Below are 25,133 nucleotides of genomic sequence, written 5' to 3'. Positions count from 1 at the left end.
AAGAAAATGGATTTTTTGCAATATTTTTAGGAAAGTAAATTGGTACAGCCACTATGGAAAACAGTATGGAGATTCCTCAAAAAATTAAAAACATATCCAGCAATCTCACTTCTGGGTATATATCCAAAGGAAATGAAAACAGAATATAGAAGCGATATCTGCACTCCTATATTAGTTGCAGCATTATTCACAATAGCCAAGACATGGAAACAACCCAAGTGTCCAAAACAGATAAATGGATAAAAATAGATGGGGGTTGTATGTGTGTGCATATAGTATAAATAATATAAAAATACTACTCAGCCATGAGAAAGAACATCCCGCCATTTGCAACAACATGGATAGACCTTAAGGAATTATGCTAAGTGAAATAAGCTAGGCAGAAAAAGACAAATACTGTATAATATCACTTAAACATGAAATCTAAAAAATTTGCTCTCATAGAGACAGAGTAAAATGGGGTTTTCCAGGGGTTGGTGGGTGGGGGAAATGGGGAGATGTTGATCAAAGGGTACAAACTTCCAGTTTTAAGACAAATAATTTCTGGGGAGCTAATGTACAACATGGTGGGATTATAGTTAATAATACTGTAGTGTATAGGTGACATCATGGAGGTATTAGCTAACACTATGGCAGTACTTATTTTACAATATATAAGTGTATCAAATCAACATGTTGTATACCCTGAAATTATGCAATGTTATATGTCAATTATATCTCAAAGCAGAGGAAAAAGAAAACACAACTTATCAAGATTTATGAGATACAGTGAAAGCAGTGCTAAGAGGGAAATTTATAGCATTCAATGCATGTATTAGAAAAGAAGAAAGATTTAAAATCAATGATCTAAGTTTCCACCTTAAGAACTGAATAAAAGAAGAGCAAAGTAGACCCAAAGTTAGCAAAAGAAAAGAAATAATAATTAGAAACAAATAAAACTGAAAGCAAGAAATCAATAAATAAAATCAATGAAACCCAATAGCTGGTTCTTTCTCAAGGTCAATGAAACTGATAAACCTCCAGCCAGGCTAAGAAAAGAAGAGAGGGGACACAAATTACTAATAAAGTAAAAGAAGGAGGATCATACTGATGACACAGACATTCAAAGAATAATAAAGATATACTATTAACAGCTCTATGCCCACAAATTTAATAAACTAGAAAATGGACCAATTATTGATAGATATGATCTGTCAAAACTTAAAAAAGGAGAAATAGATGATATGAATAGGACTATATTTATTAAAGGAATTCAATCAATAATTAATGTTCTTCCAAAACAAAAAGCACCAGGCCTAGGTGGGTTCACTGGTCAATTCTACCAAACATTTAAGAAAGAAATTATACCAATTCTCTAACATCTCTCAGAGAATAGCAGAGAGAATACTTACTAATTTGTTCTATGAGGTCAGCTTTACCCTAATACCAAAACCAGACAAAGACATACAAACAAGTAAAACTACAGACCAATATCTCTCATGATCATAGATATAAAAATCCTCAATTAAATACTAATAAGTCAAATCAAAACAAGTATAAAAAAATTATACAGCACAACCAAGTGAGATTTATCCCAGTTATGCAAAGCAGATTCAACATTCAAAAATCAATTAATGTAATCCATCACATAAACAGAAAAATTACATGATATCAATAGATGCAGAAAAAATATGGGACAAAAACTAGCACGCTTTCATGATAAAACCTCTCAGTAAACTAGGAATCAAGTCCTCAAGTTGACAAAGACTGTCTACAAAAACCCTATAGCTAACACCATACTTACTGGTGAGAAACTCAATTTTCCTATGAAGATGAGGCAGAAGGCACAGATGTTCCCTCTCATCACTCCTTTGCAGTATCATACTGGAAGTTGTTACTAATACAACAGGCAAGAAAAGGAAATAAAGATATACAGATTAGAGAGAAAGACATAAAAGTATCTTTATTTGCAGATGACAAGATTGTTTATGTAGAAAATATGAAAGAATCAACAAAACAACTCCTGAAACTAATAAGTGATTATAGCAGGTTGCAGGATACAAGGTTAATATATAAAAGTTAGTTGATTTTCTATGTAACAATGAACAAGTAGATTTTGAATTTAAAAACATAATTCCACTTACATTAGCACCCCCAAAAATGAAAGACTTAGATATAAATCTAACAAAACATGTACAAGATCTACACGAGGAAAACTAAAAAATTCTGATCAACAGCAACAAAGAATTAAATACATGGAGTTATATTCCATGTTAATGGATGGTAAAACTGTACTGTCAAGATGTCCATCTTCCCAACTTGACCTATAAATTCAATGTAATCTCAATAAAAGTCCCAATTATTTTATGGCTTTCAATAAAATCCTTCTAAAGTTTATATGGAGAGGTGAAAGACTCAGGATAGCCAACACAATATTAAGAACAAAGTTGGAAAACTGACACTATCCTACTTCAAGACTTACTATAAAGCTACAACAATTGAGACAATGTGTTTAATGAAAGAATAAGCAAATAGATCACTGAAATAGAACAAAGAGTCCATAAATAGGCCCCATGTATATAGTCAACTTATCTTTTACAGGAGAAAAGACAATACAATGGAGCAAAGATAGTCCCTTCATCAAATACTGCTAAAAAAATCTGGGAATCCACATGCAAAAACTTGAACGTAGACACTACCTTACACCTTTCACAAAAATTAACTCAAAATGGATCACAGACTTAAATGTAAAATCCCAAACTATAAAACTCCTAGAAGATAACACAGGAGAAAACTTAGATGATCTTGGGCATGATGATGCCTCTTTAAATACAACACCAAAGATATTATCCTTGAAATAAATAACTGGTAAGCTGGACTTCATTAAGATTAAATGTTTCTTCTTTATGAAAGACAATTTTAAGAGACTGAGAAGACAAGATACAGAAGAAGAAAATATTTGCATAAGGCACATGTGATAAAGAACTGTTATCCAAAAATACAAAGAATTCTTAAAACTCAACAATAGGAAAACAAACAACCCAATTAAAAACTGGGCAAAAGATCTTAACAGAGACCTCATCAAAGAATATATACAGAAGGCAAATAAGCATAGGAAAAGATGTTTCACATCATATATCATCAGGCAAATGCAAATTAAAAAATAATAGGATACCTCCACACACCCATTAGAATGGTCAAATCTAGGACACTGACAACACCAGATGCTGATGAAGTTGTGGAACAACAGGAATTCTCATCCATTGCTGGTGGGAATGCAAAATGGGCCAGCCACTTTGGAAGGCAAGTTGACATTTCTTATAAAGCTAGACATACTCTTACTATATGATCCAGCAAACATACCCCTTGGCATTTACCCAAAGGAGTTGAAATTTTCTATCCACACCAAAACCTGCATATAATGTTAACAGCAGCTTTATTCACAATGGACAGAACTTGGAAGCAACCAAGGTGTCCTTCACTAGGTGAATGGATAAATAAACCACAGTACATTCAGACAATGGAGTACTACTCAGTGCAAAAAAGAAATGAGCTGTCAAGTCATGAAAGGATGTGGAGAAATCATAAATGCATATTACTAAGTGAAAGAAGCCAGTCTGAAAAGGCTATCTTCTGTAGGATTCAAAATATATGATATTCTGGAAAAGGCAAAACTATGGATACAATAAAAAGATGAGGGGTTACTGGGGAGCAGGGTGGTAGATAGATTAATTGGCAGAGCACAGTTTCACTGCCCTAAAGAGGATCTGAAATTGCTCCGTGTAATACCGTAACGGATATATGTCATTAAACATTTGTCCCAAGCCCATAGAATATACAATACCAAGAGTAAACCCTAAAGTAAACTCTTAACTTTGGATGATTATAATGTGATAATGTAGATTCACCCTTAGTAAGATCAGGTAAGTGATACTGATAATGGGGGTGACTACATATGTGTGGGGTAAGAGGGTATATGGGAGATCTGTACCTTCCTCTCAGTTTTGTTGCAAACTTAAAACTACTCTAAAAAATTGTCTGTAAAACAGTACTTATTTGATTTAGATAAGCCTCAAATAATGCTTTAGATAAGCCTCTCCCCCACCCCATTCGAAACAGTCTAAACTGAACTTATTTTGGCTCTGTCCAACTTTTACTATAATTTGAGCACTTCCTTTGCCAATTAATTTTTTCAGTAATTTTAGCTGTTCAAGTATGCAAAGATTATTCCCTGGTGTAAAACAAAAATCAGATTTAACCAATGTCGAATTATTTAGTAAGCAGAGTATTTTGTATTCAGCTTTTAACTACCTTTATCTATCATATTTATTATCGAACAAATTCATCAAGTTCCTTTGACAAGTACGTATCAAATGCTTGAATTTATTAATGGATGGAGTTTAGAAAGTTGAAATAAGATTGAGGAGGTGATTTAATCACATTGGGTCTGCATTTTCTCATTTATAAGGCAGTGGCTAGGACAAGGCATTGTCTAAGGTCATTTTACACCTAATATTCTGTTAGGAATCTGTCTAATTTTGACAATACTCAGTTATTAAGATAAAATCAACCAAGATCTGACCATTCTAGTCTTCTAGTTCAGACTTTTGTCTGAAATATAGAATATAATTTAAATGATTTAAAATATACCACACATGGAAAGAATATTACATTGCCTTGAAGGTAACCAGTCTAGGAATGATGGAACAAAATCTGCTAGGAACCATATTTAATAAAAATCTAACTCTATAAATGCAATAGGATAACGTGAGAAAATGAAGGGCTATCAGGTAAACAGTGCATAAAACTTTGAAGTAAACTGATGATCAATTTTTTATTTTGAGAATAAGCAAAAGACAAAATGCTTTTACACTTCTGATTATTTCAACTTAGAGGTAAATTTAGGTATGAAGTTACTCTAAACAAGTCCTGGACCCTGAAAATTTAGCACTCCTATCTTCATATAGTAAATTCCTGTGTGCTCACTATAATTGATTTATATTTCTTTTCTAAAAATCATAACAGCAAAATTGTATACCTCTATCACAATGCTATATCATCCATTAAGTTGCATATCAAATGTGAATATTTTAACAACGATTTAAAGTTTCTTATACCAAGAAATGTGTATTTAAAAAAAGCAATGTGTATTAATCTACTAACAGATTATAATCCATTTTAAGAAATTTTGATTCTTCCTATATATCATAGTAGATATGCATGCAATTGTATTGCATATTGGGTTTTTTTTAATTGCATGTGATAAACTTTACAGATTTATAGGAAAATTAAATATTTTCATGTTTAACAGAATTTTCTTGGTTCAAACTACTTTGTTTACTGAATAAAATTATCTTGATCACAAACAGTGGGCTCAGACATTTCACATAATCTTGTGAAATTCATAAATAAAATATGAGAGGCCAAACGTAGTATCACAAGCTTTAGAAGCTTATGAAAATGAACAACACCTAATACATAATTTTACACTGCAGTTTCCAGCAGAATATATTTTATTATATTTTAGACCATATGCCAATACAGATGGAGGAATCAGTGGTGAGAATTTTCTGGATAATGATTTATGTTTAGCCATCAGAATTTTCTAATTATAACTGAAGTAAGATTCAGTGTAACAATTATGAAATTTAAATTGTTGATAAAGGCTCTAGAAAGCTTTGAAAAATGATCCCTGCCTGGGTACTACTCATCATATTCTGATTTAATTGGTCTGAAAATGTAGGCTGGTAATCAGTATATTTCAAAACCTCCTCTGTATAACTATGGCTATGTAACTGCTTGAGTGCTATGAGGAATAAAAGAATAAGAGATACTGTAGTTTACAGGAAAATCCAGCAAACACTGGACCTCCTTATATGTCTGAAACAAACAAATGCTCAGCAAGAGTCACACATCCCCTTAAATGTACTCTAACAACATAATTAATCACTGATTTTAATCTTTAGGTAAATTTTGTAAATTCTTTTGACTTTATTTTTTTAAGGTATGTCTAGTTGTTCATAAGAATTTAAACCAGTTACTAAATTATTATTTCTTAACAGATAAAAGAAATTTGGAAGAATAAATAAAAACTAGCTTTGTTATTATCCTTCATTAAAAGGTTGCTTTGTATCAATTCTAAGCAAAGATAAGAGAAACTGGTTATTGCTACATTCAGCCTAATTCCTTTGACAAAATACCCAGAAATAGAAGCTCACATTCCATTTGTCCCAGATGGTCTTCTGGGTTGCTTAAAAATACCCTTATTATTCTTGGGCCTGGTATAAGACCTGTTCATTTTTCTCAGATTACTCTGAGATTAATTTTGGTGGTATGAAGACCTACTCATTGAAATCTATAAATAAAATAGCATTAATAGGAAATGTACAATCGTCTTAATTTGAATAATATTAGTTCAAAATAAATAACTTGAAGATGTAATTCAGTTCTATAGAATTTGGAATTTCACCAGCTTTCACAATTTTTTCCAACATCTTATGTCTGAAAAATTTCAAAAACTTGATTTTATAAGACCACTGTTTTACTAACCTTGAATATTCTTAGAAAATTGAATATTCTGATATTTTTGTGCTTTTGTCTTGATTAAAATATTCTCAGGCAAGTTTGTATCCCTTGGGAAATTCCAGGCATATATATAGTCTTCTTCAGTGGAAAGACAGAAGCAGTGACAACACTCTGTTGTTTGTAAAAAAGAAGGAAGGGAATAAGGAAGGAAGGAAGGAAAGGGAAGGTGGAGAAAAAAGAATATCAGTAACAATATAATAATTTAGTCCCCTCAAGATAGCCAAAAAGTATACAAATGGATGACAAGTGTCTGAATTGACTAGCAGAAAGGTGAATGTCCAAAGAACTCGGCAAATGGAAGTTTTGGCCATAGACAGGCAGTATAACCCTAAGTGTCCTATAATCTTAAGAAGGCCTGGTACTCCACGACTTGGGATATCTGGACAGTGTGTCTGAATCCAATGCTGTGTAAACATATGCAGGAAACCCACAAAACTGCTTTTCCACGCCTTGTGGGGAAATTAACTTTCTTTGTAATCAAAAGGTTTGTAGGTTCTGTGATGCGTTAACATGACAAAAGAATATATGTTTACTGAGATGTACATGAAAAATGGAACAATGCAGCCCCTTATTTTCTATAAGTCATCTAATCTTCCTCAAGCTGGGAAGTGTGGGTAGAATTGAAGTTTGTTTGAACCAAAGTTATTGCAGTCCTCTCCAATTAAAACCATTTCTTTCAAGCTCTTTTGAATAAAGTCTAAATGGTTTAGACTGTCATTTCCTACCTTGTCCTCTATAGAAAGGAGGCTATGGGGAACTTAGATAGCCTTGTGATGCCAGGAAAGGGAGCCCCATTTTCTGCTCCGACCAATTGTCTAATAACGATTATAAATAGTAAATGGTCTCAAATCTTAAACATTTTTTATAGCACCAGCATAGAGAACATTTACTGTAGGTTAAAGGGATTATAACTCGGGGGTATTTCTATTACTTCCTACATAAAGGCACATAAAAATGTCACCCACACACTCAAACAAGACACCACAGTTGTTGCATGCCATTGACCTAATGGCGCTTCGATTTGTTCTACCACAAATTTAGCAGTAGTAGCAGCAATCATCACCACTCTGCAAATGTTTTTATTTCTGCCATGTGGGGATGGATGACTAAAGTAAAATTTTCATTTGTATACAGAGAGTAAATCCCACAATCTCAGAGTTGTCATTGTGAAAAATAAGGTGCAGTTCCTCAGAACTGACTTTTTAAGCTTCATGGAAAAAAGTGTCCCTGTATAAAGTCACATGGTTATGAGCAAAAGATGTGCAATGCTGATTCTAATAAATCAGAAAGTCATCAGAGCCAGAAAAAGCTTTATCTCAAACTGTTTCAAAAGCATATGAAAGATAAAATAAATTTTTGACAAGCTGACAACTTATTATGTTGTTACAGAGAATTTCTAAATTCCACAACCTCAAAATGACAATCTCGTCGGAAGTTTCTACTTAAAGAAATATCTTAGCAAAAATGAACTGGCACAGACGAAGAACAGAAATGACATTTAATCGGTCATGTCAACATGCCCCTTGGGTCAGATTAAAATGTAAAGCTAAAAATAATGCTTTTAAAACATGTTTCACTCACAGGTTTGTTGCCTTAAGGGATTGTCTTAAGGAAAGGAGGGCTGATGATACACTTATATTTATTTGAGATTGTAAGGATTTTCAGTGACTGGTGGAACAATACCAGCCAAAAAACTGGTATTAGTCCAAGCTCTCCCACCTGGAAACCAAGATTTTTACATGGCAAATATAGCAATTTCTAAAAGGAAATGACAATTTTATTAATATTTTAGTGTCAATTTCAAAGACTTTTCAGAAATGACATTGAAATCAGAGTGTCTCAAAATTCATTTCAACTTTTAAAAAGTATTGGGTTGGCCAAAAATTTCGTTCAGGTTTTTCCATAAACCCAAATGAACTTTTTGGCCAACCCAATATCATGTACATGAAATGTGTTTAATATTGAACTTCATATATAATCTTAACATGAAATTAAAAAATAATCCATTTTTAGTTTCTGTATTTGTAAAAATAATATGAGTTCTATTTTTGCAGCAGCTATACTATATAACAAAAATCTGTTCTTTCACTGTGAAGAATAGCAGTGTATTGTCAGTTGTGTCTCTGTGGCTTTTACTAAAGAAAGTTATAAATTTAGCTTTGTATTGGGTCTGTTTACTATACCCTGCACATTGTTTAGGAAGATGATTTGTGTGTTATAAGTCTAAATTGTATCTTTTACAATGTTTTTCTCTCTAATTAGGTATTTTATGTTTTGATTTTTTTGGTCTTTTTCTTTCTCAATCCCTCTGTTTATGTCTTTTTCTTTGCAGTAGAGATATACATGTGTATGTATATAAACACACACACACACGCAAACACTTCTGATTTCTAAAACATGGTCTATCTAGGGAAGTCATAGATCATATATAGAATTTGAAATTAAGATCCCATCTCACTTTCTCTATCCTAGTTCTTTGTGTACATTCTTCTAAAATGCTTTGGAAAACTTCAACCTTTGTCATATCTGGAAATTCCTATCATGTTAACTCTTTCAAGGAAAGTGTGGAGACAACTATAAATAAAGAACTTGGCCATGTAAATAGATGTGCACTGACTATATCTTATCATTTTAGGGAATGTTTTCTTTTCCTCCTAAATTTTTTAGTTCCACAGTAATCTCTCAATTATATTTGATTTAAAAATGGAAACATTATTGGTAAATCTCAAGTCCCCTATCCAGGAAAGAAGAAAGCACAGCTATTAGCCTATTGTGTATTTTTATAAATCTTATTATAATTGCTTTCTACATGTACTTAAATACTTTTAGGAATATAGGGTATTATTTTATATTTCTAAATCATAATTACACATTTTACACATTATTTTTCATACTGCTTTTTTCACTTCTCAATGTATTTTTAAAGATTATTACATGTTAGTACAAACAGATTTATCTCATCTTTTAACCTAATGCATTATCTTCCAGAATATGGAGGAACCATACTTTATTTAATCATTCCATCGCTGAAGAACATCTTTGTAGATTTCAAATTTCTGTTTGGAAATATTTATTTCCAACTTTGAGTGGAATAGCTAGTGGCCATTTCACAGAACAACTAAAAAAGTCTGATGAGATACAGATTCATATTTTAAAGACAGCAGAGAGCTGAGGGAGCAATGAAAACCACAAAGCTAAGATTCTATACAGGGGAAAGAAAAATTTAAAGACTCAAAGCTAATTTTTACTGTGAGGATATTTGCCAATTTTGAGCATGAACAAGAAGCTAAGATTCCAGTACCAAAATCCCAGGAAAAGGCTGCTGCTAGGAGAGAGAGAAACTAGCAGTCTTTCAGCATTCCAGGTGGTTGGTAGAGACTTGGAGGAGCTCTAAGACATGGCCAGCTTTCCCCTCAAGGCAATTACTGATTACAGAGATTCACAGGGCACAAAGGCAGAAATGTAAGCATATAAAACCTCTGAAAGCAGAGTTTTTCTGAAGTCTCCTGAAACAAAATTTAGAATTAAGGACAATCCAGAGTGTAGCACCCCACAAAATACATTTGGCCCTGAGTAGAAACCAAGAAAGACCAAAGATAAACCAGAAGTAGATGACTTTTTGCAGGCTGAAACTCAACTTTGAGCCAGCACAGTTCTTTGACTTGGAAAAAATTAATATACAAAAATCCCACACAGAGTCGGGAGACCAGCAGGGGGAGCTCTCATGCCCTGCAAGGATAGCAGAGCCCAAGAGGAAAAAGAGACTCCTCTTCTTTATTGGTATGGACTCAGCCAATGAAAAACCGTGGACGCATTCTTTACTATAGCCACCCAACTTCCTTTTCCTCTCTATAAAACTGTTCTCCTTCCCTTGCCATTGGGGGACTCGTACATGGCTCGCTAGGGTGGCAGACCCTGAAATGCAATTCTCTGCTAATCCTGAATAAAGCCATCTTTGCTGAAGAAATATCTGGCAAATGTTTTGTTTCACATCAACAGGCTAAAGTGATAACTGCCAGACTATCTTTCCTGCAGAGGGAAGAATAAACTTCTGCAGAGGAAGATAATATTATCTGGAGCATTTGTAACTTTTTGTTCATATATGCAATCCAAATTACCAGAATGGTATAAAACACAATTGCATGACCAAAAATGAAGAGGGAAAAAAAAAATAGAAACTGAGTTGCAGATACATGAGGTATTAGAATTAGCTGAATATGATTTTAAAATAACTATGATTCGTATACTCAAGGAAATTAAAAAATATAGAAAAACATGTTAAATGATTAAAATTTTCAGAGAATTTTTTTAAAGCCAGTGGAAACCTGGAAGTGAAAAATTAAGAATTCAAATGATAGATTTTAACGAGACTATCCAAAGAAGATAAGAAAGGAGATAAAAAGAGAAATGAAACAGATAAAACAAATAGAATACAAGATTTACCCAAACACATACAGACTAAAATACATAAATTATAAAAGGACTAAATGTATCAAAGAACTAAGTTTTCCAGATGACATTAAACAAACCTCAACAATATAATGCTTACAAGAAACATGCCTTAACTTAAAGTATAAATACCCAGATTTGAAAGGAAAAGGAAAAGGAGAAAAATTACACTGTAGAACACTAACCAAAAGAATGAAGATATAGTTACATTAATATATGACAGAAAAACTTAAGGGCAAAAAGCACTATATAAAATAAAAAGGACATTTCAATATATACAGGTTCCACCTACAAGGAATATATTATAATTCTAAATCTGTATGCACTCATTAACAGAGTTTTAAAATGGCTAAAGCAAATAACAACAGAACTAAAAGGAGAAATAAATCTATAATCATAGGCATAAAAACATTTCTCTCAATAGGTTACAGAACAAAGATACCAAAAAAATACAAAAATATACAGAAAGGAAATATCCAACACATCAGAATTCACATTCTTTAAAGCACATAAAATTGACTATATTGTATATAAACTTCAACATTTTTCAGAGGTTGACATTTTTCTTTTCTTTTTTTTTTTTTTGTAATGTAAGACATTTATTTTGGTTACAGTTTTAGTGTTTTAACACTGATTTGTGACATAACAGACATTAAACTTCCTTTTTTTAAACCAATTTAATACCTTCCCCTTTTCTGTCCAGAAAATTCATACTTTCACAATCAAATTACCCTAAAAGCTGACAGGAGGTAAGTAAAGCTTCCAACCAGTCTGCTCTCCCAACCGGAGATGGCCTCTCTTTCCAATCAGGATAAAATCTTGACTTGGAAGGACCAAGTTTGTTGGCTCTTCAGTGATTTTTGTGCAGTTTCTATGACAGAAAATTTCCTGCAAGAAAAGCTAATATCTTCACATTTTAAGATCAGTGCTTACTTCGATTAAAAGATTAGCATCTTATCATTAACTTGCGACACAAGAGGCACCAACATTCCTTTTCCAAGCATCCATCACCACGGGTGGAACACATTGCCACCTGCTGGTCATCATATTATTACACACCCTATAACTTCCAGGTGGCGGTCAATGTCAATGGGGATTCTTAAAGAACCCTATGGTGTCAGATCCAAAAGGGACCTTAGAGGTCTTCAGGTTGCTTGAGAGATTGTGATTTCTGCTCTCCAGCTAACTCAGAGTGGCAGGGAAACAGACCAGCCTGCGGAAGGTGTACTGCTTTAGAATTTAGAAGAAAACCATTTGGTGCTCTCATCTGGCCTAGATGGGGGTTTGCTAGTCAAAGAAAGAAATCGGGTCAGAGGAGGGGGTAGAGGCACCCTGAGTTCCTATTCCATCACTTCCCAGCGGTAGAAAGCTATCCAGAAACAGCTTTCCACTCACAGCTGGGCATGTGTTGGCTCTTAAACAATAGAATTTGATTTTGAGGAGCTACATCTTGTGAAGTAAATATGGGGTTTCTGGGACTAAAGACTATCAAGAAAACCCAAGTTATCAGCAAAAAAATAGCTCCAAAGTAAAGGCACTAATTCTCCCCATGGCCTTTTCTCCGACATACCCCTAACAAAGAGCCCTTCAAGAGATCTTGGTCAGCCAGCCTAAGTAGCTGTGGCTGTCCTGGGCAGGGACCACTGCCTGGGCGTGGGAGGGGGACCCCCGCCCCAGCTCCTGGGCCTCTTCCGGAAGTGGAGCAGAAAGCTCTGACTTAGGGATGCTACATGTTTCTTAGAAGAAGAGCCATACATTCTAACCCAGTTGGGGACCACGCTTTTTACTTCCTTGTCCTGGAGCAGAGCCCCGCCTTGACACCACAGCTTGAACAGTTGTCCTCTGGCCACAAAGCTGACTGGCTCTTGTGCACACAGGCTGGGTCATGGACATGCCCGGGGGCTCATTTCTTGAGGAGGAGTGTCGTATGAGAGAAAGAATTCAGCTTCAGGGAGCAGCCAACCTGAAATCTCGCCTCAGTTCTGCCTTCGAGCTGGGAAGCCCTGAGCACCACACCCCTACTCACTCTGAACCCCAGTTCCTTTTCTTAAAGGTAGCAATACATGAATAAGCCCTACCAAGTTAATAGGGTTATTGTGAGGATCAAGATAGATTAAGCGGGAGAGTTATCTGAGCACTGTGAGGGACACGGTGGAGAGGATGGCCATTTCACTTAGGTGGGTCTATTGGGGCAGCTTCGTGTCTGAAAACGAAGACTGATTCTAGTTTGTTCAGGGCTGCTGAGGTCACAAAGCAAAGAGGACATTCAGGCTGCGGAGGTGCTGCTTCTACTTCTGCCAAGATAGAGACCATTACACCTGGGTGTGAAGCCGGAGGCACACCTGCTTCTCCTCAACCTAGCTGGAAGCTTCTGCTCAACTCTGGAAAAGGCACATTGCCCACCTCCATACAGTAATAACGCTGCCAGAATTGAAACTTAAAACTGAATTTTAAATATTCAACAAAAGTCCCTGATATTTCCTTTCAGGTAAGACTCCTTTGCAAATCCTTGCAAGTGATCCTACCACCAAGTCAGGCTTCTGGGAGCTTGATACACCCACCAGAGCAACACCCTGCATATATCTGGTGCTCAAAAAAAAGAAAAGTTTAATTCCACAAACTTTTATCAGACATCTATGTGCTAAGCACTGGGGCAGAGCTGAGGACCACCTCTCTGCCATTAGGGAGCCTGAAGATTACAGCACTGCACCGCTTGCCCCTTTTTCTTCGCTCTACCACCAGTAAAGGTTCCATTTGGACGTTACACCATGTTTCCTTTCTGCCTGGCTGAGTCATTTTTGCTGCCAAGCCTCCAGGACCTTTTCTGGCAGCAGAGAGCTGTAAGAACTACCTGTGAGTGGGCAGGATGTGAGCTTGGGCCCGTTCATCCCCCTGCTTGTCCAGCCACTGGCTGTGTTGCTCTCTCTCTCTCTCTCTCTCTCTCTCTCTCTCACACACACACACACACACACACACACACACACACGTGCGCACCCACGCTATAATTGGCCAGCTTCCTCCTCCTGTTCTTGGAATAGCACCGAGACAAAAAGCAGTGAGCACGAGTGGCTTGGGCTCGCCAGCACTATAATTCAGGACAAAACCCTTGTAATTCTCCAAATGGTGGGGTTTTTAAATAGGCTGGATTTCAACACCCTGTTTTCTAAAAAAGAGAAATAAAACCCTGCCCAAGGCATTGCTCTTCTAACCGACCAAGTGACGCCTGAGAGCTGGGTACCCCAAAGCCGCGGATTCTGAACTCAAGCCTTCCAAGGAGTAACATTTTTCAAACGATTGATTTAGGAGAGTCCTCCAGGGGCATGTATTTGCCCACTCAAGGGTCTCTTTGTTTCAGTATCTTTAATCCTAAGGAAATCATTAAAATGCAGTCTCTTCATGGGGATTTCCACCCAAGGACAACTGACCCTGAGCCAACTTCAGATCTCATGACGTGCCTCTGTCTAGGAGCAGGGTGTGGACGGCTGTGAGGAGACAGGGGTGACAGGCACTGTTCGGGGGAGAGGGACCCGCATTTGCATAGTTCCTTTACAGGGTCGGGGTGCCCACTCAGGAGAGGGCCCAGGGGTGGGCAGTGGGGAGGTCAGGAGGGGCCCCTGTGAGCATCTCAGGCCTTACACTTCCACAGACCTCTTTCCCTGGGTCATCCAGAAGAAGCACGCCCGTCACAGGCCTTCCCCCCCTCTGCTCCCCCTCCTCAGGGTGAGGACATCATAAATTGCAGGCACCAGGGAGCAGGAATGCCCTCCTCAGCAAGCTTCTTTATATGCTCCCCAGGGGGAAAGTGGCCCAGGGCTGTGTTGGGACAGACTTGTGGGCAAGTGCCTGGTGATGCTGGGAGCAGGGTACACTGTGTTTCCTAAACACAGCAGCTTGGGACACCACAACCAGGGCCGCCCCCCCATCCGACCTCTAGAGAAGAGGCAGTGAGGGCGCCCTAGAGTTTCAATTTCCCCTCCTTGACTAGTCTGTCGTTGAGCTGGCAGAGCTGGGCCAGGAAACCATCCTTGGGGCCAATCTCACGGTTCTGCCTGACGGTGCTCAGGGCAGACTTGACATCCATCTTCTGACTCACCATAAGATGCGCGATGATGAGAGTCGGGGAGCGGCTGTAACCCTCATGGCAGTGGACAAGCACTTGGCCATTCTTCTGAGCCAGGGCCTGGTCGATGAAGTCCGCCGCCTTTTCAAAGTAGGCGCTGAGGAACTCCTGTGCGTCGTTGGCCTTGATGCCCAGGTATGTGATGCCAGAGTCCTTGTAGAAGTTGGCATTGGTATTGACGTGCATGAAGGACCTGCCCTCAGCCTCATTCAGGACGTGGGTGATGCCCAGTTTCTGTAGCCTGGGGATGTCTTGAGCCACAGATGCGTTGCCCACATAGATCCTGGGGGTGACCTCGTTGCAGGGCTGGCTCGGGAGGCTGTAGCAGCCGCTGCCGTCCGAGAGCAGGTCGTTGAGATCCTGCACCGAGAGCCCGAACGGGCCCGACAGGCAGCAGCCAGGCCCTGCCGGTTGACATTTTTCCAATGCTAGAAAACTATGACCACAGGGGAACTATGCTAGAAATCAATAAGAAAAACTAACTTAAAATATACAATTGTTTGGAAGTTAAATAATACGTTTCTATACTGGAGAAATTAGAAAAATTGTAAACTAAATGACAATGATAATGCAACATATCAACACTTGGGGTATTCAGTTAAAATTATGATTAGAGGAAAATGTATAGCCCTAAATGCATATGTTAGAAAATAATAAAGGAAAAATAAATCACAATGATTTATGCTTTCATATAAAGAACTTGGTAAAGAAAGAGCAAATCAACCCCAAAAAAGTAGTACAGAAACAATTAACATAAGAAAAAAATACATAATTTAAAAATTAATTAATTAAAATTTTAATTTAATTAAATTAAAAATTTGACAAAGCCAAAAATTGATTATTTGAAAACACTAATAAAGATGAAAAATTCAAAAGACTTAACAAGAAAAAAAAAACCCAACATGTTACCACCAATTTAACGCACCAAAAGAAGATTTTGCTGTAGGCTTTACAGATATAAAAAGTTAATAAATTAAAATTATGGAAAGTTTCATACCAATAGATTTAATAATTTAGATAAAATGACAAACTACATAAAAAACACAAATTACCAAATTAAAGTAAAAGAAATTAAAGATATGAATAGTTCCTTATCTATTAAAGAATTTGAATCCAGCATTAAAGTCATTCCCATGATGAAAACTCCAGGCTTAGATGAATATACTGGTGAATTCTTCAAAACATTTTAGGAATAAATTAAACCAATCTTATACTAACACTTCCAGAAAATACAAAGAGAGCACATTTACCAACTTTTTGATTAGATCAACAAAAATCTTGATACCAAAACTTAAAAGGGATGCTATAAAAAACAAAATTTGCAGGCTAAGTTTTCTCATTAATATAATAAATGCAAAAATCTTAAACAAGATTTAGCAAAACAAATCCAAGAATATATAAGAAAGATAATATACCTCAAATGAGTATGGATTTTCCATGAAAGCAAGAGTGATTTAACATTCAAAAAAATCAATGCAATTTACCCTATTAATAGAAAATAAGTGAGAAAAATAATACCATCATCACATTAGACGCACTTGATAGAATTCAACATCCATTCATGATAACAATTCTCAAAAAATTAGGAATAGAAAGGAACTTCAATAACTTAATGAAAACCATCTTGGAAAGATCCTACAATAAATATCTTAATGATGAATTACTGAAAACTTTCTATTGCAATCAGGAATGAGCCAATGATGCCTGTTATCACCACTCGTATTGAACAGTTTTCGAGTTCCTAAGCAGTGAGATGAGACAGTTGAAAGAAATAAAAGGCATAATGATTGAAAAAAAAGGAAAAAGGAAATAAAACTTCCATTATTGGCAGATGGCATGTTTTTTCATGTAGAAAATACAAAAGGACCAAGAGCCAAATTATTAGAATTACTAGGTGAATTTACTTAAGTCACTAAATTTAAGGTTAGTTTACAAATATTAATTGCATTTCAACATATCTGTCTCAAATAAATAGAAAATTAAATTTAAAAAATGATACCATTTACAAAAGCACCAAAAAACTTGAAACACTTAAGAAAAAAAAAACAACTAAGAGGTATGCAAGACTGCTACTCTGCAAACAAGAAATATATTGACAGAAACTTTTAAAAGATCATAGATAGAGGGAAATCCAAGTTCATGGACTGGAAGACTCAAAAAATCATGTATAGATTTGTTGCAATACCAACTAAAATCTTAAAAGGTTTGTTCATGAATTCAACATGCTTGTTGTAAAATGTGTATGGAAAGCCAAAGGGCCAAGAATATGCAATGAACTCTTGAGAACTATCAAAACTGAAGGACTTATACTATGAGATATTAAGACCTATTATAAATCCATGCTGATTAATTCAATGTAGTTTTTGCACAATATAAACCAATTGACCAATGGAATAGAATAGTCCAGAAACAGACTCACATAGATGTGGTCACCTAACTCATGTCAAAAGTAACATTTCAGTGCAGTGAGTTGTGGCCAGCTGGATATCTTTATGGGAGAAAGAGAAGAATCTTTGCCTTTACTGTATTCCACACATATATAAATCCTAGCCAGATTGTAGATTTAAAAGTGAAAGGTAAAACAATAAGACTTTTAGAAGAAAACATAGGAGAATACCTTTATGACCTTGGAGTAAAGAGCACTTTCTTGATTTCTTAAACAGGACACAAACGATATTTAAAAATAAATAAAATGTAATAAATTAGATGACACTACAATTAAAGTATTCTATTCATCAAATGTTATCAATAGCTCCGAAGAATACATACAGATAGTCAAGTGGCACATGAAAAGATGCTCAACATCACTAATTATTAGAGAAATGCAAATCAAAACTACAATGAGGTATGACCTCACACCAGTCAGAATGGCTATCATCAAAAAATCTACAAACAATAAATGCTGGAGAGGGTGTGGAGAAAATGGAACCCTCCAACACTACTGGTGGGAATGTAAATTGGTACAGCCACTATGAAGAACAGTATGGAGGTTCCTTAAAAAACTAAAAATAGAGTTACCATATGATCCAGCAATCCCACTCCTGGGCATATATCTGGAGAAAACCATAACTTGAAAAGATACATGCACCCTAATATTCATTGCAGCACTGTTTACAATAGCCAGGACATGGAAGCAACCTAAATGCCCATCAGTGCAGGAATGGATAAAGAAAATGTGGTATATATATATATATATATATATATATATATATATATATATATATATATATATATATACACACACACACACACATATATATACATACACATACATACACACACACACACACACACACACAATGAAATATTACTCAGCCATAAAAAAGAATGAAATAATGCCATTTGCAGTGACATGGATGGACCTAGAGATTGTCATACTGAGTGAATTAAGTCAGACAAAGACAAATATCTTATATCGCTTTCATGTGGAGTCTAAAAAAATGGTACAAATGAACCTACTTACAAAACAGAAATAGAGTCACAGATGTAGAACACAAACTTATGGTTACCAAGGGGGAAAGGGGGGACAGGAGGGATAAATTGGGAGATTGGGACTGACATATACACACTACTATATATAAAATAGATAACTAATAAGAACCTACTGTATAGCACAGGGAACTCTACTCAATACTCTGTGATGACCTATATAGGAATAGAATCTAAAAAATAGTGGGTGTATGTGTATGTATAACTGATTCACTTTGCTATACAGCAGAAACTAACACAGAACTGTAAATCAATTACACTCCAATAAAAATTAATTTAAAAAACAATAGGATATTGCTAAGATGTTAAGTATGACATGTCATATAATAAAATGTATTTGAATTTTTCTGAAAAAATGTTATAGAGTGAAAAGGCAACACAGCGTTAAGTATTTTTATTGTGTGTATGTATATACGGGTATGTATCTGACAAAATAACTCATTCAAAATATGCAAAGAATTCCTACAAATTAATAAGGAAAATACTATCAAACTAGTATAAGATATATAAAAAACTTGAGTAGGCAGTTCACAACAGAAAATGTCCAAGTAACATACACATATGAAACAGAACTCAAGTAAAGTGCAAGGAAATACACACTAAAGTCACAATGAGTTAACTTCACACCCATCAGAACATCTAAAACAAAGAGTGAGACAAAGCTAGGTACAGGCAAGATTATAAAGCAACTAGAATTCTGACACTTTGCTGGTTGGAGTATAAACTGGTATAACCCATTTGGAAAGCTACTTGTCAGTGTCTAAAAGAGCTGGAGACATGCATGTTCTGTGATGCAGATACTATGCTCCTAAGTGCAATACATAACGCAAATGGAAATGCATTTTTCGTATAACAAAAGAAATGTACAGGATCGATAAATCCCACAAATATACAATTTTAATACTGAGAGGGAAAAAAAGACAAAAGAGTACATCCTATATGATTCTATTTTTAAAATTTCAAAAACTGTAAAAACTAATATACAGTATTAGAATTTGGGATAATGGTTCACTTGGGGGTTTCAGGAGTCCTGGTAATGCTCTATGTCTTGATCTCGGTGCTGTTTACATGGGTGTGTTTATTTTATAAAATTCATTAAACCCCACCCAAATTATTTATACATTTTATAAGTAATCCTTCAATATATTTTACAGGGAGGAACTTTTATTTATGGGGCAGGGGGAGAGATAGAGAGGGAGAGAGAGGAGGTGGTGGAGGGGGCAATGGGGGCTGGGGGAGGAGATTAATAATTTCAGGTATACTTGCCTTTAAAGTCATTACACACTAGCTGAAATATTGGGAAAATTCTTATGCGGGTATTTGAAAGGCAGATGCAGTTTCTCCTTGCCAAGATGAGGCTGTCACATTTGAGGTAACTTTCAAAACTGTATTTTGTACTGAAAAGTTGACCAGTTTGCCAATTTTCCTAGTTTCTGGCAGTTAGAAAATTCTCAAAAGGTATTAGTTATTTTAAATTTTGGGGTTTTGTTTCTGCTTTGGTTTTATTTTGTTTGTTTTGTTTTGTTTTAATATCCGGATATGTTGGTATGCAAAATCCTCAAAAATGATCAACTTACAAAACACACATGATTAATGATAGGTACATATTCAATCAAATTGTTTTTGACTCCTGAGAACTTGACTTCTAAAGTCAAGGACCAGTGGGTTGCACAACTGTACTCTACAGACTTTGAACAATAATTATTTTTCTTTTACTTGAAATACTGTAATGAAATAGCCATTCCTCTGAAAGATACAATATAAACATCTATACAGAGAAACTAAAACTCATCCACCTTCATTTTCTACCTCATGACAGATTTTCCATTACAGGAAAAGCTGGAGCAAAACATCTAAACTTATTTATCTCCTCCCACTTTTTTCAGTGACAACATATATTATTTTCCCTTTGTCTCTCAACAAACACAAAGGACTGTTGAATTTACTGGAAAATAATTAAGATGAATAACATTAAAAAGATATAAGAACATCTCCAAGTTATTCCTTTTACTAATAAAAATTACGATTCACAGAGTCTCACTTCCCATAATTTTTACTGCTTACTATCACCTAGGAGGATCAAATCTAAAAGCTGATTATAGAAAATTATTTACAACCTTTGAAACCCTAAAGGAATCTTTCATGCAATTCTACCACCTCAGTACCTGACAAACCTCTCTGAATGCAAAAAAAGAATAGAAAATTAACAACAAAAAAACTGTCTTTAAAGCTAATCTGTCACTTGATTTGACATGAGATTATTCTCTCAAGTCCAGGAATCCATGTAAATTCCCTCCAGGCATCTCTAGGCAAAGTTCCTCTTCATTTTACAACTTCTAGGCACTAAGTACTGAGGCATACATCAATTCTATCATTAAAGGCTCTGCAAAGTAGTGCTATACTAAGGAGGGAAAAGCAACACGTTGGGGTTATGTGTGCTCTGTACTATGGAAGTTGCATGCTCGTCCCAGCCCACTGATGATAATGCTCTGCCCTAGGAACGCCTGCAGTACTCGCCTGGGCCCACGTTACCGGGAGAAAAGCCCACAGATATTTCCTTTCCGAGGTCAATGTTGTGGCTGGGCCGGCCCTTGTGGTTCTTATGATGGTCACAGAGTGCCCTTTAGCAAAATACTATCAGGGAAATTTGAGGAACAAGATTTATTATCCACAAATCCTGAAGGGTACACAGCATGCCTGAAGACCACACAAGGGGGAGGTTGAGTAGGGGGAGAAAAGGTGTGGGGGGGGGCAGGGAGAGTGAGAGAGAGAGAGAGAAAATGAACCTGGGGCTCTACATTTATTTGGGTCTAAGAGCAAGGTGTTTAGGACTTCTCTAGGTCACTCGTTATTGGCTGATTTGAAGCATAAGAGGAGGAATGAGCACACAGGAGCCTGGAGATGGGGTCACTCAAGCAGCCGGTTACCTATGTCACCCAGGGCTTTCTGAAAGGGGAACTTCATGGAGTGGGTGTTCTAGTTCTTTATCTGGTTGTCTTGCTAGTAGCTGTGTCATACAGTTGGTAATACGTTTATTCAAGCTGGAAGTCTTTTGAACTGCATGCCGTGGCAATCAAAACTTAGTGTCAGGCACTTCCACCACAGAGATGAAGCCCAAAGGAGATACTGCTTGTGTACCTTGATGAGTATATTTCAGGTATTTCTATTTCTTTACCCGTAAAGTGGATATAATAACTTAAATATTGGTATACTGCGGGGGAGATAAGATTACATATGAAATAACTTAGCAAAAATGACTGCAATGTATCTTACACAATAGGTGAATATTCAGTGTTAGCTTTTATCCTCATAATAAACTATTCCAGTATTTAGCAGCTTAAAACAACAAACACTGATTATCTTACAATCTCTCATGAGGATTGCAGTCAAGCTGTCGGCCAGAGCTGTAGTCAACTCACAGCCTGATGGGGCTGGAGAATCTGCTTCTAACTAACTCACGTGGCTGTTAGCAGGCCTTGGTTCCAGAATGGCTCCTGGACTAGGCCTGCTGTTGAACACAGAACATTCCATAAAGTTTTCACATGACAGATTGCTTCTCCCATAGTGAGAGATCCAACAGAGTGAGAGAACCATCAAGACGGAGGCTGCAGGGTCTGATACACATGATCTCCTAAGGGACATATTATCACTTTTGCAGAATGCTAACAGTCACGCAGCAGAATCCTCATGTGCAATGAAGGAGGAGACTACATGAGAAAGTGAATATCAGGAGGTGAGGATCATTGGAGGCCATTTTAGAAGCTGACTCATACAAACAATAATTGTTTATATTATACCTCATAGTTATTTATACTATTTAATGAGCATCTTAGTGTTGTGTTTTTAAATGTATTAATTCATTTAATTCTTGCTCTAACCCTATTAGATAGTATTGTAATTTCATTTTTCAAGTAAGATAAAAGAAAATTGTAAAGGTATATTATAGCTAATAAGTGGTAGAACATTATGAAATGTAACAATCATCTAGCTAGTGTTTCACAATGCTATAAATTAAAAGAGCAGATTTTTCAAAAGTGATAAAGGATTTCAGAAATGGTAGGCCTGCCTTGTGTAATTAACTCTGATTAAAAGTATGATATTTGGGCTTCCCTGGTGGCACAGTGGTTGAGAATCTTCCTGCCAATGAAGAGGACATGGGTTCGAGCCCTGGTCTGGGAAGATCCCACATGCCGCGGAGCAACTAGGCCCGTGAGCCACAACTACTGAGCCTGCGCGTCTGGAGCCTGTGCTCCGCAACAAGAGAGGCCGCGATAGTGAGAGGCCCGCGGACCGCGATGAAGAGGGGCCCCCACTTGCTGCAACTAGAGAAAGCCCTCGCACAGAAACGAAGACCCAACACAGCCATACATACATACATAAAAAGAATGTAAGCAGACAAGAATAGCATTTTAAAAATTTAAAAAAATTTAAAAAAAAAGTATGATATTTTGCTAGTAACATAAGATTCAGCCACCATTTCAGCTATTACTTCAGCCAAAGAAACTATACTATGCATGAACTATTTTTTAAATATCTATGTATTGTGGAATACTTTTATGGATAGTTTTTATAAATATTATATTTAAACGTATTTATCTCTCACAATTAATATTTTATGTCTTTCCTCTGTCCCCTGAATTGAGAAATACTTGTATCCCTGTCCTCATTTTTATTCTTTTAAGTTTTCATTTTTTTAAATATATAAACCTATCCAATTACATAACATTCTTCCATTTCCTAATTACATATTATCACTATTTCAATGGTGTATAAAGAGCAGTAGTATTCTTCAGGGAAAATATCCAAACTCAGTTTTTATCTGTGTACAGAAAGAAAATAATTACCAGATATTAGACATTGTAAAAACCTCTATAATTCAAAGTCCTGAGTTTTATCTTATAATTCTACTGTTTTCTTTCGTGCAGCTAAAACCAAATTATTCTTCCCTAATTCACCAAAGAATTTTTAATACCAAAATAATTTTGAAAACTAATTCCTATTAAAATTTCCTTCTGAGTTTATACCACTAAGATGAGACCCACAGGAATCCACAGAGCCTGTGAAAGAGGTAGGAATAAAGAGGAAATTAAGAAATTGGGTATCACAAGCTAATCACCACAACCTACCATTGCTCATATTGCTTTGCTACCGCTTTTATTTCATGACATTTTTTTTTCATTTTTTTCCCTTTCAGAACTGAAGAACTTCTCTTTAAAGAATACATAAAATTTAAGTAACAACACTTGTATTTAAGTAACATTATTCTTTCCACATCTTGCTCACTCCAACTAAAACTATCAAAATTCATCCATATCTTTTAATACAAAGATTAGAAATTGCTCTGTCTCCTACTACTCTACATTAAAGTTAAATGTGAAGAAAACTAGGAGCACAGCCCAAAGAAAGCTGATCCAAGTTATAAAGCAGAACATATTTATCCAACTATGCTGCAAAGACACGTGTCAATTATGAACATCAGTGTGCGTTTCCTAATTTTTTACATCATCTAAACTTCCCAGGACTAATTAAAACCACACTTATGAAGAGTTCTAAAACTTGAAGGGTTTTTGTTTTTTAAATGAGCTTGGAGTAAATATCTTAAGTCTTGGAGTGCATCAAATGTAGACAGTAAAGCTACTACAATCTAGACTGAAATAGACTGCCTCTGATATATTCCTGGTATACCAAAATTCCTCTCAGTGTCTCTTACTCTGCTATCTGTTACTTTGAAAGTAACATATCAGGATTATCCCCATCAGATTGTTCAAGATGGAGGCTATTATAGTTTAGTCACCCTATTTCACTCATCAACTTTAAAGTATAAGGCCTAAATAAAACCCCAAAGTACCTCTGTGAACTCCCCCAAGATAACGGAACTTGAAACACACAGCATTTAAATTTCTATGAAAGAGTTTCTTGAGTATCAGTTGAGTTAGCTGAGGAATAGTTCTTGGCCTTCTTTGGAAAAATACCTAAGAGTAAATAATAAAATTCATTGCCCAGATCTGAAATATTTCATAAAACCCTGAGTGGAAGTGTGAAATGGACAATTCTTCTGGAAGACAACTTGTCAATATCAAGGACCTTAAAATTTTACATCTACACCTCACCTAGTTTTAGAAATTGGTATAAAAATATGACTAACACTAATTCTACATAGTTTATTTTTATAATAATAACTAACTAAAATAATCCATAAATTATGTTTCCATATGTTAGAATATTTTTGGTCATTAAAATTATGTTTCATCAATTAATATTTAATTACTTATTAAAATATTCATGAAAAGGGGATAAAAAGTTCATAAACAGTATATTTATGAACAGTAAGTTCATAAACAGTAAATTCTGTTTAAAAATATTAGTGGTATTTTGTGTATACACACACACATATATATTTATAAACATTAGTCAATGATAAAATATTTTGTCCAGATTTGAAATATTTTGTAAAACATCGAGTGGAAATGTGAAATGGACTAATCGTCTGGAAGACAATTTGTCAATAATA

General features: G+C 35.6%; 1 long non-coding RNA gene and 1 pseudogene across 2 annotated transcripts in view; one reads left to right on the top strand and one right to left on the bottom strand.

Moving 5' to 3' along the window:
- The window catches only part of LOC309622617, a 620,423-nt gene that overhangs the window by 59,141 nt on the left and 536,149 nt on the right, over nt 1–25,133 (top strand). The window lies entirely within an intron of this gene.
- The window catches only part of LOC309623072 (dual specificity protein phosphatase 3 pseudogene), a 51,280-nt pseudogene continuing 29,175 nt past the window's right edge, over nt 3,029–25,133 (bottom strand). Inside the window, exon 3 of the transcript in view lies at nt 3,029–15,586. The product of the transcript in view is annotated as a dual specificity protein phosphatase 3 pseudogene (transcript). The remainder of the gene's footprint in view (nt 15,587–25,133) is intronic.

Source organism: Balaenoptera borealis (genome assembly GCF_965194805.1).
Source record: "Balaenoptera borealis genome assembly, chromosome: 2".
NCBI lineage: Eukaryota > Metazoa > Chordata > Mammalia > Artiodactyla > Balaenopteridae > Balaenoptera > Balaenoptera borealis.
This window is presented reverse-complemented; position numbering and strand designations above follow the sequence as displayed.